Source organism: Bubalus kerabau, chromosome 7 (assembly GCF_029407905.1).
Source record: "Bubalus kerabau isolate K-KA32 ecotype Philippines breed swamp buffalo chromosome 7, PCC_UOA_SB_1v2, whole genome shotgun sequence".
Classification (NCBI taxonomy): Eukaryota; Metazoa; Chordata; class Mammalia; order Artiodactyla; family Bovidae; genus Bubalus; species Bubalus kerabau.
Window position 1 is genome coordinate 68,372,899 of NC_073630.1, and position 19,730 is coordinate 68,392,628.

Consider the following 19,730-nt stretch of genomic DNA (forward strand, 5'->3'; position numbering starts at 1 on the left):
AGCTTCATTCTGGGTTGACCTAGTAGCTAAAGTTGACACATTCATTGTCTATATTAAGGGTTAATATAAACAAATACCGATTTGCACTCTTCTTGTTACAGTTTAAGAAATATTAAATTACATTTAAATTTGAATCAAATAATGAAAAAATTCTGAGGCATCAATGAAAAACACTATGTTTCACTATCAATGAAACACACTTTGAAAATCTGTTGGTATGTGGTAACTCACTTACAAAATACTTTGTCTTTCTCTCCAGAAACCACACAATTCAATCTATGCTTTTCATCACCCTTAACTTTTAGGGTCAATAAGGCACTAGGAACCAAATTCCAATAAATTTAGCTATCACAAAGTATTTAGGATTAAATCAACTATGACTTAACTTGGTCATTATTTATATGAATGTATTAAGTTACTAAAATACTGTAATGTTCACGTATTTCATTTTCACATGCAATATGAGCATGCAATAAGCTAACAGTTTTGATTTTTGTACTTACAATATTAAATCACAGCACTTAAGATTGAACTCTACAGCCCTTTAGAATGCAACATACTGTCCTTGAAATATTAACAGAGTTGAATTTATAACATTTCCTTCCAGATGAGCTTTTTATATTCCTATTGAAATATCTGGGGATGTGTCTTTGTTATAATTTTAGAATGCTGTGAAAATGGCCTTAAGAGGCAGATGTCTTTAAGAGGACTTCAGACCTTTTCAAGAGATATGTCTGCGACATTTGAGTGGATGCAGTGTGAAATAGCATCCTGTTTCTGATTATTCACAAGTCCTTTCTCATCACAAAGCACAGTATGATTTTCTTTAAAAAATCATCTCTGTAAAGTCTAGAAAATAAATAGCATTTTGAATAAGTGTTTACTATTAGTGCTTTCAGGAAGTAGATTCTTTGCTATTAAATGCTCCATCTGGCATATTGAAGTGTTGTAAAAACATTGTACAAATGTTTCTGCTCTAAAAACATCCATCTTATTTTTATAAATCCATTTATAAGCAAATGATTTCTTGTAGAAATCTTCACATATATCGTTTTCATCTGTCAACTAATTTAAGTGCAAAGAGTTACCATTAATTTATTAGTCTGTCCCCCATACCAGGAACTACTGGATGTATTCTATTTATTTTATTCTGTAGCAATAACACTGTTTTAGCTAGAACAAATAAGAAACTCATTTTTACATATTTTATATTAAGTACAGATTTTTAAGTACTTAAAGTGGAAAACTGAATGATTAACAGGTGTTCTAAGTTTAAGAAACTGACTTCAATTTTAGCTACTCTAAGAACACTTTTCGTGTTGCCTTAACTGTTTAAGGTCTAAGAAGTGGTCCTTGACTTCTGGACACTACTTGTTAGATAGTTTTAGTTTTGAGGATAATATTTTTGGAAAATTACTTGTAAAAGGCTTGCAATATGATGAAGATACTGACAGTTCAAAAACCTTCATTTTCTCTCTCTTCTAGCATTTATGAGTTCTTCTACCTTGGATATATTATTTTCAATTAAACAGTTTTGAGAAACACTGAAGAAACTATTAAAAAGTTGCACTTAAATTAAAAATTAGGCAAAAGAATGACTCAAAAACTTTTCAAAGGATCAAAGTGTTTAGCAATCCTATCCAAGAGTTATTTGATTTTCTAGGGAAAAATGTCTTCGATTAATTGAATATTTACCATTAATTTTGACTCAGGCTCTTTAGCATAACATGATGTCTTCCATATGTTTGTCTGGTAGAGATAAAACTTATTTCTGTTCTGTATATCAGATAATAGTAACCCAGAGGGTACTGTTTTGTTGCCTTATAATCCTATTGACCTCTTTTACATCTCAATTGCTAATCTCTTTCTATAATTTTTACAATGCTGACACATACTCACTGTGTACTCTATAATATATATTCATTACTCACAGCATACTATCAATTTCTTTTGAACTGAATTTACCGTGTTCAGTTTCAATTATTAAATCACTAAATGTGGCACATATTCATCCTATATTTGTATGAATCATTAATAATGTTTGGAAAATGTACTTTGACAAAAGCTATCAGTACATCTTTGCTGTTGAAACAGAGTTTTCTTTCTTAGTCCATTTCTTTATTCAGTTCAGTTCAGTCACTCAGTCATGTTTGACTCTTTGCAACCCCATAAATCGCAGCACGCCAGGCCTCCCTGTCCATCACCAACTCCCGGAGTTCACTCAGACTCACCTCCATCGAGTCAGTGATGCCATCCAGCCATCTCATCCTCTGTCGTCCCCTTCTCCTCCTGCCCCCAATCCCTCCCAGCATCAGAGTCTTTTTCAATGAGTCAACTCTTCGCATGAGGTGGCCAAAGTACTGGAGTTTCAGCTTTAGCATCAGTCCTTTCAAAGAAACCCAGGGCTGATCTCCTTTAGAACAGACTGGTTGGATCTCCTTGCAGTCCAAGAGACTCTCAAGAGTCTTCTCCAACACCACAGTTCAAAAGCATCAATTCTTCAGCACTCAGCCTTCTTTACAGCCCAACTCTCACATCCATACATGACCACAGGAAAAACCATAGCCTTGACTAGACAGAGCTTTGTTGGCAAAGTAATGTCTCTGCTTTTGAATATGCTATCTAGGTTGGTCATAACTTTCCTTCCAAGGAGTAAGCGTCTTTTAATTTCATGGCTGCAGTCACCATCTGCAGTGATTTTGGAGCCCCAAAAAATAAAGTCTGACACTGTTTCCACTGTTTCCCCATCTATTTCCCATGAAGTGATGGGACCAGATGCCATGATCTTCGTTTTCTGAATGTTGAGCTTTAAGCCAACTTTTTCACTTTCCACTTTCACTTTCATCAAGAGCCTTTTTTGTTCCTCTTTACTTTCTGCCATAAGGGTGGTGTCATCTGCATATCTGAGGTTATTGATATTTCTCCTGGCAATCTTGATTCCAGCTTGTGCTTCTTCCAGCCCAGTGTTTCTCATGATGTACTCTGCATATAAGTTAAATAAGCAGGGTGACAATAGACAGCCTTGACATACTCCTTTTCCTATTTGGAACCAGTCTGTTTTTCCATGTCCAGTTCTAAGTGTTGCTTCTCGATCTGCATATAGGTTTTTCAAGAGGCAGGTCAAGTGGTCTGGTATTCCCATCTCTTTCAGAATTTTCCAGAGTTTATTGTGATCCACACAGTCAAAGGCTTTGGCATAGTCAATAAAGCAGAAATAGATGTTTTTCTGGAACTCTCTTGCTTTTTCCATGATCCAGCAGATGTTCGTAGTTTAATTACTTGTTCCTCTGCCTTTTCTAAAACTAGCTTGAATATCCGGAAGTTCACAGTTCATGTATTGCTGAAGCCTGGCTTGGAGAATTTTGAGCATTACTTTACTAGCATGTGAGATGAGTGCAATTGTGCAGTAATTTGAGCATTCTTTGACATTGCCTTTCTTTGGGATTGGAATGAAAACTGACCTTTTCCAGTCCTGTGGCCACTGATGAGTTTTCCAAATTTGCTGGCATATTGAGTGCAGCACTTTCACAGTATCATCTTTCAGGATTTGAAATAGCTCAACCATCAACTCCACTAGCTTTGTTTGTAGTGATGCTTTCAAAGGCCCATTTGACTTCACATTCCAGGATGTCTGGCTCTAGGTCAGTGATCACACCATTGTGATTATATTGGTTGTGAAGATCTTTTTTGTACAGTTCTGTGTATTCTTGCCACCTCTTGTTAATATCTACTGCTTCTGTTAGGTCCATACCATTTCTGTCCTTTATCGAGCCCATCTTTGCATGAAATGTTCCCATGGTATCTCTAATTTTCTTGAAGAGATGTCTAGTCTTTCCCATTCTGTTGTTTTCCTCTATTTCTTTGCACTGATTGCTGAGGAAGGCTTTCTTATCTCTCCTTGCTATTCTTTGGAACTCTGCATTCAGATGCTTATATCTTTCTTTTTCTCCTTTGTTTTTTGGTTCTCTTCTTTTCACAGTTATTTGTAAGGCCTCCCCAGACAGCCATCTTGCTTTTTTGCATTTCTTTTCCATGGGAATGGTCTTGATCCCTGTCTCCTGTACAATGTCATGAACCTCATTCCATAGTTCATCAGGCACTCTATCTATCAGATCTAGGCCCTTAAATCTATTTCTCACTTCCATGGTATAATCATAAGGGATTTGATTTAGGTCATATCTGAATGGTTTACTGGTTTTCCCTACTTTCTTCAATTTAAGTCTGAATTTGGCAATAAGGAGTTCATGGTCTGAGCCACAGTCAGCTCCTGGTCTTGTTTTTGCTGACTGTATAGAGCTTCTCTGCTGGGAGCCGGCATATTGCATATTGAGTGAGGATCTGTAATAGCTCAACTGGAATTCTATCACTGCCGGGAGCCAGCGTGAGGCACTCCGCCCATGACAAAGGTCATGAGGAAGGAGGCTCGGCATACGCAAAGGCGGGATCGAGCCTCAGGAGTCCCCCTGGAAATTCTCGAGCATCTACCCCCAAAACCAGAGTCTGCCTACTTTCTGCTTTGTGCTTTCACCTACACCTCTGACTTTACGGGGGGCTGTCTCCCACTACCTCTCTCTGGAAAAAGAGTTAGCTTACAGCTCCAGTTAATAATTCCTGGGTGTGACAGTGTTTAACCTACAAACTCCTTTGGAAATCCTCTAGCCTGCCTGAATAGGTTTTTCCGGCCACATGTGATTGTTCAGAGCCTCCCAACTGTGAGAGGCAGGAGATGTTCTAAACTGCCTAAACACAGATTCCTTTGAGTAGTTAAAAGATTGATTAGAAAATGTATTGGTGAAGGGTTTTTCACTTGTTGGGCCAATGTTTGCTGCTAAGTCTCCATACTCCTTACCTACTGTGTCCTTGGCAGTGTATTGATTGATATAATGGGTGTATAGAAATGTAAAATGCAGCTTTGTCCAATGCTTTTTGGAAGGCTGGTGCCTGACTTTGGAATAATCACCTTTAGAGAAAAATAAGTTTCTTAAAATGTTAACAGGCCTCCGGGCCAGAAGATGATGTCAATCACCTGAACTTTTGCATATGATAAGTTTGAAAGCCTGGCTTAGATTAGAACCAGGAACTGCTGTCCTTGCATGACTCCACCCCTTCCCCCATTATCCTCTATGCATACCTTAAGGTATAAAAACTACTTTGGAAAATAAAGTGCGGGCCTTGTTCACTGAAACTTGGTCTCCCCATGTCACTCTCTCTCCCAAATTCTAGCTGAGTCTCCATCTGGAGTGCGGAACCCACCATGCTTGCTAATTATGCCTGGGCTTCTAAGATCCGACCGGGGAGGCCTCAGTGTCTCCTCTCCTTCGGGAGAACGGAAGGACGCCTGCGGCCTACGTAAGTGGTGCAAACTTCTTGTCTTGAAGTTTTATTGGTCTCCCGCGTAAACCAAGCTACTCAGCCTCTTTTCTCCACTGAATTTTCTTACTGAGCTATCCTTATTTCAGCCGCTTTTCTCCACTGAATTTCCTCACTGAGCTATCCTCATTCTATTACTCTTTATATCTTTGATGAATAAATAATTAAATAGGTCGCCGACGCCGTCCCCGCTTCGAATACCCTGGATCAGCCGGGGCTGGACCCCGGCACTTCTCCATCTTTGGCTGCAAAGAATATATCAATCTGATTTCGGTGTTGACCATCTGGTGATGTCCATGTGTAGAGTCTTCTCTTGTGTTATTGCAAGAGGGTGTTTGCTATGACCAGTGCGTCCTCTTGGCAAAACTCTATTAGCCTTTGCCCTACTTCATTCTGTACTCCAAGGCCAAATTTGCCTGTTACTCCAGGTGTTTCTTGACTTCCTACTTTTGCATTCCAGTTCCCTGTAATGAAAATGACATCTTTTTGGGTGTTAGTTCTAAAAGGTCTTGTAGGAGATGGCAAGAGTGAACGTTGACATTCTAGAAATCAGCAAACTAAAATGGACTGGAATGGGTGAATTTAATTCAGATGACCATTTATATCTACTACTGTGGGCAGAAAACCCTTAGAAGAAATGAAGTAGCGATGATGGTCAACAAAAGAGTTCGAAATGCAGTACTTGGATGCAATCTCAAAAACGACAGAATGATCTCTATTCGTTTCCAAGGCAAACCATTCAATATCACAGTAATCCAAGTCTATTATGTACTCTGCATACAAGTGAAATAAGCAGGGTGACAATAGAGAGCCTTCGCATACTCCTTTCCCAATTTTGAACCAGTCTATTGTTCCATGTCTGGTTCTAAATGTTGCTTCTTTACATGCATACAGGTTTTTCAGTAAACAGGTAATGTGGTCTGGTATTCCCATCTCTTTAAGAATTTTTCAGTTTGTTGTGATCTACACAGTCAAATGCTTAGCCTCGTCAATGAGGCAGAAGTAGATTTTTTTTTTTTTTCTGGAATTCCTTTGCTTTTTCTATGATCCAATGAATGTTGGCAATTTAACCCTCTGATTTTATGTAACTAGTAAATTAGAAGCCCTGAATTATCTGGAGCAATATAAAGAGCATTTAGATATTTACACATTTTAACATGACAAATAAAGAGCTGGGAAACAAATATCTTTGTGATGCACACATTTAAAATATGTAATTAATAACAACTTACTATATAGCACAGGGAACTCTACTCAGTAATCTTAATCACCATTATGTGAAAAAAATCTAAAAAAGAGAGGATATGTATATATATATAACTGATTCATATTGCCACCCAATAGAAACTAACACTGTAAATAAACTATACTCTAATAAAAATTAATTAAAAATACTATATTTAGGACATAAATATTAGATTCTCCAAAATACTCAATATAGGAGGAATAGTGATATAAAAACTGAACATAATTCAAGTCACTAAAATTTGATCTAATAAGAAAAAGCAAACTATAAAGAATAGTATGTGTGGAATATACCCATAAATCACAGAACTCTATCTCTGAGAATACATAATTTAATTCTGTTTGTTTAAATCTTTTACACCTATCATTTTTATAAAATTACATCCTCAAATACATAAATTGTAAATCTAAATTTATATTGTCACATTATTATCATTAATAATGGGGTTTTATTTACACAATGAAACTAATAAATTATTATTAAGTAATGGTCATATGATTGTTGTCACTAAACCCCAAAACACACACAAAAATGAGTTCACTTATATAACAAGTATCCCCTTTTAAATATGTCAATATCTTATATTTCCCTTCAGTAACATCTATATCAGAGAAGGCAATGGCACCCTACTCCAGTACTCTTGCCTGGAAAATCCCATGGACGGAGGAGCCTGGTCGGCTGCAGTCCGTGGGGTCGCGAAAAGTTGGACACGACCGAGCAACTTGACTTTCACTTTTCACTTTCATGCATTGGAGAAGGAAATGGCAACCCACTCCAGTGTTCTTGCCTGGAGAATCCCATGGATGGTGGAGCCTGGTTGGTTGCCGTCTATGGGGTCGCACAGAGTTGGACACGACTGAAGCGACTTAGCAGCAGCAGCAGCAGCAACATCTATATAACCTACTTATGGGGGATGAAAACCCTGCCCCAAAAGATTATACTAAAGCTAGGAAACAGATCCCAGAAAGGTAAACTAGAAAGTGAAGGGGTTAATCTATCAATGTAAAGGGAAAATTAAAGGCAATATTGTAGATTCCAGAGCTGATAAATCAATAACCAAGTGTCAGATTTGTTTATATCATTTTGTAAAATCTTTCATCATATTAACAATAATTATGTTAAATTCAAAATTCTCACCTTACAACCAAGCTCCCCTCCTTTATCTGTTATGAAAGTATTATTATAATCCAAGAGTGGGTGATAGGACAGAGGAAAGAGAATAATATGTAAATAAAGTCTTCCCTGGTGGCTCAATGGTAAAGCATCTACCCGCCAATGCAGGAGATGCCAGAGACCTGAGTTCTATCTCTGGGTTGGTAAGATCCCCTAGAGGAGGAAATGGCAGCCCACTCCCATATTCTTGCCTGGGAAATTCCATGGACAGAGGAACCTGGCGAGCTAGACTCTGCTGCTGCTGCTAAGTCGCTTCAGTCATGTCCGACTCTGTGCGACCCCATAGACAACAGCCCATCAGGCTCTGCCATCCCTGGGATTCTCCAGGCAAGAACACTGGAGTGGGTTGCCATTTCCTTCTCCAATGCATGAAAGTGAAAAGTGAAAGTGAAGTCGCTCAGTTGTGTCCGACTCTTCCCGACCCCATGGACTGCAGCCTACCAGGCTCCTCCATCCATGGGATTTTCCAGGCAAGAGTACTGGAGTGGGGTGCCATTGCCTTCTCTGAGCTAGAGTCTATGGGGTAGCAAAGGGTTGGATATGACTGAGCAACTAAGTAGAAAGATAAAAACTTACCTGGGACTAAAAACTGTGGAGTAAGAAATACCAGGAACTCATTTTTCCATTGAAGCAACAGCTGGGCTGGCATCTGCTTTAAGAATTAACGTTCTGAAACTCTGGAATCTAGTTAAAGATTGATAAAAACCAAAGACTCTTTATAGGAGAAGGAAGGTAATACATTTGTGTAAGATCATCTTGGCATTTTGCTTTGCTTGCCTACCATCCCCCATCTCTTTTCTCAGAGATAGCTTTAGGGATGGCAGTCCATTTTCCTTGTGTGTCATGCTGGTGCCAGAGGCAAAAGTATGTATCCTTTTGTCAATGAATTGTGCCTCTGTGTCTTATGCATCTGGCAGTGGCCTGAGGGAAAACCTCAGGGTCTTATATATTATTCTTTTCACTTTGGGACATGCTTAGGATTAGAACAGTATTCTGAGCAGTGATTGTTAAAAATACATGAAGACATATATTAGTCACAGGTGCTGGTGGGACTGATCTTCTATGTGTAGAGCAACATAACTTCCTATAGCCTCAGCATTATATTGTGAGAAGGGTACTGTTGTAATAGTAGGACCTTATCACAGATGGCAAATACAGAAATGAGGGTTGTCTCCTGGGGTAATGGATATGGCGGCTAAAGATTGTCCACGTGCCTTAGACACAATCAAGACAGGCTACGAGTTTATTCATGTGAATTAGAGAAGCACAAAAATAATTAGCTAGGAAGCTACTGACTGGTGGTGATAGGTAGGCCAAGAGCTTTAGATCACTTAGAAGGTTTAAGATAGGGAGCGTAGACAGCACGCATGTCTAAATTAATCATAGGATATTGCTGCATGGTCAATCTGATCAATGGACCACAGCCTTGTCTAACTCAATGAAACTATGAGCCATGCCATGTAGGGTCACTCAAGACCAAGGATCATGGTGGAGAGTTCTGACCAAACGTGGTCCACTGGAGAAGGGAATGGCAAACCACTTCAGTATTCTTGCCTTGAGAACCCCATGAGCAGTATGAAAAGGCTGAAAGATAGGACACTGAAAATGAAATCCCCAGGCTGGTAGGTGCCCAGTATGCTACTGGAGATCAGTGGAGAAATAACTCCAGAAAGAATGAAGAGACAGAGTCAAAGCAAACACAACAACCAGCTGTGGATGTGACTGCTGATGGAAGTAAAGTCCGATGGTGTAAAAAGCAATATTGCATAGGAACCTGGAATGTTAGGTCCATGAATCAAGGCAATTTGGAAGTGGTCAAACAGGAGACGGCAAGAGTGAACATCAACATTTTAGGAATCAGCAAACCTAAATTGACTAGAATGGGTGAATTTAACTCAGATGACTATTATATCTAGTACTGTAGGCAACAATCCCTTAGAAGAAATGGAGTAGCCATCATAGTTAACAAAAGAGTACAAAATGCAGTGCCTGGATGCAATCTCAAAAATGACAGAATGATCTCTGTTGGTTTCCAAGACAAACTATTCAATATCACGATAATCCAAGTCTGTGCCCCGACCAGTAATGCTGAAGAAGCTGAAGTTGAATGGTTCTATGGAGATCTACAAGACCTTCTAGAACTAACATCCAAAAAGATGTCCTTTTCATTATAAGGAACTGGAATGCAAAAGTAGGAAGTCAAGAAACACCTGGAGTAACAGGCAAATTTGGCCTTGGAGTACAGAATGAAGTAGGGCAAAGGCTAATAGAGTTTTGCCAAGAGGACGCACTGGTCATAGAAAACACCCACTTCCAACAACACAAAAGAAGACTCTACATGTGGACTTCACCAGATGGTCAAAACCGAATTCAGATTGATTATATTCTTTGCAGCCAAAGATGGAGAAGCTCTATACAGTGTGCAAAAACAAAACTGGGAGCTGACTGTGGCTCAGATCATGAACTCCTTATTGCCAAATTCACACATAAATTGAAGAAAGTGGGGAAAACCACTAGACCATTCAGTCATGACCTAAATCGATCTTTTACGAATATAGAGTGGAAGTGACAAATAGATTCAAGGGATTATATATAATAGACAGAATGCCTAAAGAACTATGGACAGAAGTTTGAGAGATTATACAGGAGGCAGTGATCAAGACCATCCCCAAGAAAAGAATGGCAAAAAGGATGTCTAAGAAGGTCGTGAAAACAGCTATGAAAGAAGAGAAGCCAAAGGCAAAGGAGAAAAGGAAAGGTATACCCATCTGTATGCAGAGTTCCAAAGAATAGCAAGGAGAGCTAAGAAAGCCTTCCTCAGTGATCAATGCAAAGAAAGAGAGGAAAACAATAGAATGGGAACACTAGAGATCTCTTCAAGAAAATTAGAGACACCAAGGGAACATTTCATGCAAAGATGAGCACAATAAAGAACAGAAATGGTATGGACCTAACAGAAGCAGAAGATAGTAAGAAGAGGTAGCAAGAATACACAGAACTATACAAAAAACATCTCTGCGACGCAGATAATCATCATGGTGTGATCACTGACCTAGAACCAGACATCCTGGAATGCGAAGTCAAGTAGGCCTTAGGAAGCATCACTACAGACAAAGCTAGTGGAGGTGATGGAATTCTACTTGAGCTATTTCAAATCCTGAAAGATGATGCTGTGAAAGTGCTGCACTCAAAATGCCTGCAAATTTGGAAAACTCAACAGTGGCCAAAGGACTGGAAAAGGTCAGTTTTAATTCCAATCCCCAAAAAAGACAATGCCAAAGAGTGGTCAAACTACTACACAATTGCTCTCATCTCACACATTAGCAAAGTAATGCTCAAAATTCTGTAAGCCAGGCTTCAACAGTATGTAAACTGAGAACTTCCAGATGTTCAAGCTTGTTTTGGAAAAGGCATAGGAACCTGAGATCAAATTGTCAACATCCATTGGATCATCAAAAAAGCAAGAGAGTTCCTGAAAAACATCTATTTCTGCTGTATTGACTATGCTGAAGCCTTTGACTTGTGGATCACAATAAACTGTGGAAATTCAGAAAGAGATGGGAATACCAGGCCACCTGACTTGCCTCCTGAGAAATCTGTATGCAGGTCAAGAAGCAACAGTTAGAACTGGACATGGAAAAACAGACTGGTTCCAAATTGGGAATGGAGTACATCAAGACTGCATATCATCACCCTGATTATTTAACTTATATGCAGAGTAAATCATGAGAAATGCTGGATTGGATGAAGCACAAACTGGAATCAAGATTGCCAGCAGAAATATCAATAACTCAGATTTGCAGATGACACCACCCTTATGGCAGAAAGCAAAGAAGCACTAAAGAGCCTCTTGTTGAAAGTGAAAGAGAAGAGTGAAAATGTTGGCTTAAAACTCAACATTCAGAAAACTAAGTTCATGGCATCTAGTCTCATCACTTTATGGCAATTAGATGGGGAAAACAGTGGAAACAGTGAACGACTTTATTTTTGGGGGTTCCAAAATCACTGCAGATAGTGACTGTAGCCATGAATTTAAAAGACACTTACTCCTTGGAAGGGAAGTTATGACCAACCTAGATAGCATATTAAAAAGCAGAGACATTACTTTGCCAACAAAGGTCTATGTAGTCAAAGCTATGTTCTTTCCAGTAGTCATGTATGGATGTGAGAGTTGGACTATAAAGAAAACTGATCTCTGAAGAATTGATGCTTTTGAACTGTGGTGTTGGAGGAAACTCTTGAGAGTCCCTTGGACAGCAAGGAGATCCAGCCAGTCCATCTAAAGGAAATCAGTTCTGAATATTCATTGGAAGGACTGGTGCTGAAGCTGAAACTCCAATACTTTGGCTCCCTGATGTGAAGAACTGACACATTTGAAAAGACCCTGATGCTGGGAAAGATTGAACATGGGAGGAGATGGGGATGACAGAGAATGAGATGGTTGGATGGCATCACCGACTCAATGGGTATGATTTTGAGTAAACTCTAGGAGTTGGTGATGGACAGGGAGGCCTGGCATGCTGTAATCCATGGGGTCACAAAGAGACGGATATGCCTGATCAACTGAACCTCACTCATTTTCTGTATGGAATCTTCCATCTAGAAAAGTTAAATATGGATGATGAAGAAATGACTGCCATGCTGCTAAGTTGCTTCAGTAGTGTCCGACTCTCTGTGAGCCCATAGACGGCAGCCCACCAGGCTCCGCCATCCCTGGGATTCTCCAGGCAAGAACACTGGAGTGGGTTGCCATTTCCTTCTCCAATGCATGAAAGTGAAAAGTGAAAGTGAAGTCACTCAGTAAGTGTCCAACTCTTCGTGACCCCATGGACTGCAGCCTCCCAGTCTTCTCCATCCATGGGATTTTACAGGCAAGAGTACTGGAGTGGGTTGCAATTGCCTTCTCCGAATGACTGCCATAGTTGGTTATTAAAGTCCAACATAAGCATAGGGAAAAGAGTTTTTATTAAGAAGTGTATGTGAATTCTATATATTTGATATTTATTAATTAGGACAATTGTTCAACAAATATTCTTAAATGCCCACTGTGTACAATGTGCTTTACTCCTAGACACTGAAAATATCAGAAGCAAAAGTTTAGGATCTGGTAGAAAAACAATACACAATAAGAAAGATTTACAACTTTACATGATAGTTACTGAATAACATGCAATTGAAACATAGATGTAGAAACTATCAAAATCATCTAGGGAAAAAGGAATAGCTTTACAGAAAGAGCAATGTTTTAGAAGATTGTATGAGTATAAATTAAACTGGACACATTCCAACACATTGCCCTGAATAATTACAATGGATTCTATTTTGTGAAAGTGGGTGAAAATATAGCTTTGTTAGAAGGTAAATAGTGTAGAAGCACTTCTTACCTACCAATATAAAATATTTAACATCATCAAATAATTCTTGTTAAAATTTAGAAAGTTCAAATATTTAAGTAGTCCTAAGATCAAATATTTAAAAAATCCTAAGATTTGGAAATTCTAAGTTTAAATTTAAAAACATGGGTGTAGAAACAGTATAAAATAAATTAGAAACAATATTTTAATAATTATTTTAGTGATTTTTGTTTCATATTCTTTGATATTACTTTTATAATGATAGAAAACTCTTATTAAAATATGTTATGCATTTCATATATGTATATATACAGTGTTTGATATATCTCTGGTTGGCTTTGAATAAGAAGAGACCTTATGTAGACATGTGCTGAGATTGCTTTCCAGGAAAAATGGACAAGATTATATTCCTTCTGGATAGATGTTATAACATTGGCCATTCTCCAAATTCACAGAAATTTATTATCATTATAACCATCTTCATTACATATTTTTAACTATAAAATATATCATATAGTTTCACTTAACATTTATTTGATAAATAGCATGATTAAAATTCACAAATGTTTATGTGCCCTTTATAATTTTCTCAATGAATGTTGCTTTACCTACTCTATACATTTTTCTATTTGAAGTAGATTTTATGACAGATTTTTAAAATTCAAATACAAACAGGAGTCTTTTCTGTTTTAAATGTGGGTTTATAGAATTTCTAATAAAACACTGCAAGCAAAAATAATTTAATATAGTTCAATATTGCATACAATCTTATTCAAAAACATTTTTAGTAGCAAATAATTAAAAACTTTGGAACTGCATTTTGTACAGAAAATTTCAAGCAGTTTAAAAATTATCAACCATGAAGAATAACACTAAAGAAATATTCACAATATATCAAGCAAATACACACTTTCTTTTTTCAATTTGTTTCTTTTATCACAATTCCTGGCTATGCTTATGAGCATTAGAATTCTGCAGCAATAACAGTTTTTTAAAAACTGTTTACGTAGAGCAAATGATAACATGGCGGCCCTACACCAACTGCCTTGAGAGTGAAAATATTGTGTTTACTTTCTGAATAAGGTATAAGGGAATAAATAAGAAAAAGTCTGTCAGACTACACAGCAGAGGGATGCTCGATCCAAAGCCAGATGAGACAGATTAGCTGTGGTGAAGGAAAAAGAAACAAAACAAACAATTCTTACTCCAGTTATGGTCTGGAAGGTGGGCTGATGAGAATAGAAGTGAGCACACAGCAAGCTACACAGCCTTCCAAGAAAAGCTCCAGTGGTGTATATGCAGTGTTTTCCTCTTCTCAGCACTGACAGATGGTGGGGACTGTGGTGGCCACAGGAGCCAGATGATTGAAGCAGTTTCTGTTTGTTTTAACTTTTAAGCTTTCTACGTTTTATGAGTCTTTGGGGTTATGAATAATTTGCTTGTTTTACTCTGTTCTTTGCTAGTTTTTATTCTTTCTCTAAGATAAATACCACTTTCTTAGGAAAACAGGTCAGGTTGAAAAACTTTCATAAAAATATCATTATTTATGAAAGCAATGATAAAATCACTTTTAGATTAGACAATGTACTTTCTTTCATACTCTACAGCCAGCACCTAACATAGTGTCTGGCACAGACTAGAGCTTCAATACTATTCACCTAGTGCACAAATGAATGATTTTTGAATTGTTTTAGCATGTGATAGAGCAGAAGGCCTTTCAAATGAAGAGTATTTACCACATTACACCTGAAGTCTTGGTCCCTACTCTGTCTGTTGTTGATAATTCCTTACAAATATATACTTATTTTTAACAGGCTCTGACATTGCAAACTTGCCTGAGAATATATTTGTGGAAAAACAGCAAAATTGCCCCATTATAACAGAGATAAATTACATTTTATAATTGAAAATTATTTGTAAAATAAATTCTTCATGGAAGTATAGATGAATTACAAAATTATGTTAAACTTTTGGTGTATAGCATAATGATTCAGTATTTTTGCAGGTTATACTCCATTATAGATTATTACAGCAAAATTGGTATCATTCACTGTGCAATACAATATATGCTTGTTGCTTATCTATTTTATAGTAGTTTATATCTGTTAATTCCATACACTTAATTTGCTCCTTCCACCTTCCTTCTCCCCTTTGGTAACTGCAAGTTTGCTTTCTTGCACCAATTTACATTCCCACCAACAATGTAAGTCTGTCTGTTTTGCATATACATTCATTTATATTAGTTTTTAGATCTCACATATAAATGATGTCATATAGTATTTGACTTTGTCTGACAATTCACTAAGCATAAATATTCTCTAGGTCCATCCATGTTTCTACAAATGGCAATATTTCATTCTGTTTTATGGCTGAGTAATATTACATTGTATATATATATGTCTTCTAAGCTAGCCATCTGTTGATGGACACTTAGGGTACTTCTGTGGGCTTTTCTAGTGGCTCAGTGGTAAAGAAACCAGCTGCCAATTCAGGAGACACAGGTTCGATCCCTGGGTCGGAAAGACCCCCTGGAGAAAGAAATGGCAGCCCACTCCACTATTCTTGCCTAGGAAATCCCATGGACAGAGGAGCCTGGCGGTCTACAGCCCATGGGATTGCAAAAGAGTCTGACTCAACTTCACAACTAAACAACAACAGCAACATCTTGACTACTGTAAATAATGCTACTATGAACACTGGGGTTCGTGTATCTTTTTGAAGTAGTGATTTTATTTATTTTCTTAATGTAGACTCAGGAATGGAATTGCCAGATCGTATAGAAGCTCTATTTCTAGTTTTTTGAGGAATCTTTATACTGTTTTCCAATACCAACTTACATTCCCACCAATAGTGTACAAGGGTTTCCTTTACAACACCCTTGCCACACCGTTTGTAGACTTTCTGATGATAGCTCTTCTGACAGATGTGATAAAACACCTTATTTAGTATTGACTTGCATTTTCCTAATCATTAGTGATGTTGAGCATCTTTTTATGTTCTATTAGCCATCTGTATGTTTTCTTTCAGAGAAGGCAATGAATGGCACCCTACTCCAGTACTCTTGCCTGGAAAATCCCATGGACGGAGGAGCCTGGTAGGCTGCAGTCCATGGGGTCGCGAAGAGTCGGACACGACTGTGCGACTTCACTTTCACTTTTCACTTTCATGCATTGGAGAAGGAAATGGCAACCCACTCCAGTGTTGTTGCCTGGAGAATCCTAGGGATGGGGGAGCCTGTGGGCTGCCATCTATGGGGTGGCACAGAGTCGGACACAACTAAAGTGACTTAGCAGCAGCAGCAGCATGTCTTCTTTGGAAAAATGTCTAGTCAGGTCTTCTGACCATTTTCCCTTTGGGTTTTTTTGTTTGTTTGTTTTAATATAGTCTTGTATAGATTGTTTGTAGATTTTGTATAGTAATCTGTCAGTTGGATCCTTTTGCAAATATTTTCTCCCCTTGTGTAAAATGTCTTTTTGTTTTGTCAGTGATTTCCTCTGCTGTGCAAATGTTGTTAAGTTTAATTACATCTCATTTGTTCATTTTTGCTTTTATTTATTTTGCCTTAGGAGATTGACATAAGAAAATATTGCTATGATTTATGCCAAAAAGTTGTCTGTATTTATCTTCTAGAATTTTATGATTTTAGGTCTTGCATTTATGTATTTAATCCATGTTGAGTTTATTGTTATATGTGGTGTGAGGGAATGTTCTACTCTTATTGTTTTACATATGGCTGTTTATCTTTTCCAGTACTACTTGTTGAAGAGACTGCTTTTCTCCATGTACATTTTTGTCTCTTTGTAATAGATTAATTTATCATGAGTCTGGGCTTATATCTGGGTCCTCTGTTCTGTTTCATTGACCCAAGTATCTGTTTCTGAGCCAATACCACACAGTTTTGATTCCTGTAGTTTTGTTGTATACTCTGAAAACTAGGAAGGTTATACCTCCAACTTAGTTCCATTTCTCTCCTTCAAAATTGCTTTCACAATTTGGGGTCTTCGTGGTTCCACGTATATTTTAGCATTATTCATTTTAGTTTTTAAAAATCAGCATGACTATTTTGATAGGGATTGTGTTAAATCTGTAAATTGCTTTGGAAAGTGTGTCCAACTGAACAATATTAATTCTTCCAATCCAAGAACACAGGATATATTTCTATTTATTTGTAGCATGCTCAATTTCCTTCATCACTGTTTTATAGGTTGCAAAATATAGGTTTTTCAGCTCCTTGATTAAGTTTATATATAGGTATTTTATTTCTTTACATGGAATTTTAAATGAGATTTATTTTTACTTTCTTTTTCTGATATTTCATTATTAGTGTATAGGAATACAAAACAGTTCTGTGTATTAATCTTGTGTCATGCAAACTTAGTGAACTCATTTATTAGGCTAATAGTTTCTGGGTGGGGACTTTAGGGTTCTCTATATAAAGTGTCGTTGTTATTGTTGTTTATTATTCAGTCGCTAGATCATGTCTGACAATTGGCAACCCCATGAACTGCAGCATTCCAGGGTTCCCTGTCCTTTACTATCTCCCAGTGTTTGCTCAAATTCTTCCAGTGGGTCAGTGATGCTATCTAAACATCTTATCCTCTGTCACCCCCTTCTCCACCTGCCTTTAATCTTCATCTTCCTCAGCATCAGAGTCTTTTCCAGTTAGTCAGCTCTTCCCACTGGGTTGCCAAAGTATTGGGGCTTCAATTTCAGCATCAATCCTTCCAATGAGTATTCAGGGTTGATTTCCTTTAGGATTGATTTGTTTGATCTCCTTGCAGTTCAAGGGACTCTCAAGATTATTCTCCAGCACCATGATTTAAAAGCATCAGTTCTTTGGCACTCAGCCTTCTTTATGATCCTACTCTCACCTCCATATGTGGCTACTGAAAAAAACAAAACAAAACAAAACATAGCTTTGACTGTATAGGCCTTTATTGGCAATGTGATGCCTTTTATTTTAATATGTTGTCTAGGTTTGTCATAGCTTTCCTTTCCAGGAGCAAATGTCTTTTAATTTCATGCCTGTGGTCACCATCTACAGTGATTTTGGAGCCCCCCAAAATAAAATCAGTCACTGCTTCCACTATTTCCTCTTCTATTTGCCATGAAGGGATGGAACTGGATACCAGTTGTCATGATCTTAGATTTTTGTATGTTGAGTTTTAAGCCAGATTTTTCACACTCCTCTTTTATGGTCATCAAGAGGCTCTTAGTTCCTCTTCTCTTTCTGCCATTATAGTGGTATCATCTGCATATCTGAGGTTGTTGATATTTCTCCTGGCAATCTTGATTTCAACTTGTGCTTCATCCCACCTGGCATTTCACATAATGGGATCTTCACATAAGTTAAATAAGCAGGGTGACAAAACATAGCCTTGGCATACTCTTTTCCCAATTTTGAACCAGCCTGTTCTTCCTCCAGTTCTAACTATTGCTTCTTGACCTGCATGCAGATTTCTTATGAGACAGGTAGGTGATCTAGTATTCTTAACTCTATAAGAATTTTCCACACTTTCTTGTTATCCACACAGTTAAAGGTTTTAGCCTGGTCAACAAAGTAGAAGTAGATGTTTTTCTGGAATTCCTGTGCTTTCTCTAGAATCCGACAAATGATGGCAATTTAATCTCAGGTTCTTCTGCCTTACCTAAACCCAGCTTGTACATTTGGAAGTTCATAGTTCAGCTAAACTTTACTAGCATATGAAATGAGTGCAATTATATGGTAGTTTGAACACTCTTTAACAATGATTTGCCCTGCTTTGGGGCTGGAATTAAAACTGACCTTTTCCAGTGCTGTGGCCACTGCTGAGTTTTCCAAATTTGCTGACCTATTGAATGCAGCACTTTAACAACATCATCATTTAGCATTTTAAATAGCTCAATAGGATTTGCATCACCTCTACTAGCTGTAATGCTATGTAAAGCATAGTAATGCTTTCTAAGGCTCTCTTGACTTCACATTCCACAATGTCTGGCTCTAGGTGAATAAGCACATCATTTTGGTTATCCTGGTCATTAAGACCCAAAACATCTGCTTCGTTGACTACATTAAAGGCTTTGACTGTGTGAATCACAACAAACTGTGGAAAATTCCTAAAGAGATGGGAATACCAGAGCACCTTATCTCCCTCCTAAAAAACCTGTATGCAGGTCAAGAAACAACAGTTAGAACTGGACATGAAACAACGAACTGGTTCAAAATTGGGAAAGGAATGGATGAAGGTTGTATATTGTCACCCAAATTATGTAACTTATATGCAGAGTACATCATACAAAATGCCAGGCTGTATGAAGCTCAAGCTGGAATCAAGATTGCCAGGAGAAATATCAATACTTCAGATATGCACTTGACAGCACTCTAATGGCAGAAAGTAAAGAGAAATAAAGGTGATGAAGGTGAAAGAGAATAGTGAAAAAGTTGGCTTAAAACTCACCATTCAAAAAACTAAGATCAAGGCATCCAGTCCCATCACTTCATGACAATAGATGGCGAAACAATAGAATCAGTGACAGACTTTATTTACTTGGACTCCAAAATCACTGTGGACAGTGACTTCAGCCATGAAATTAAAATACACCTGCTC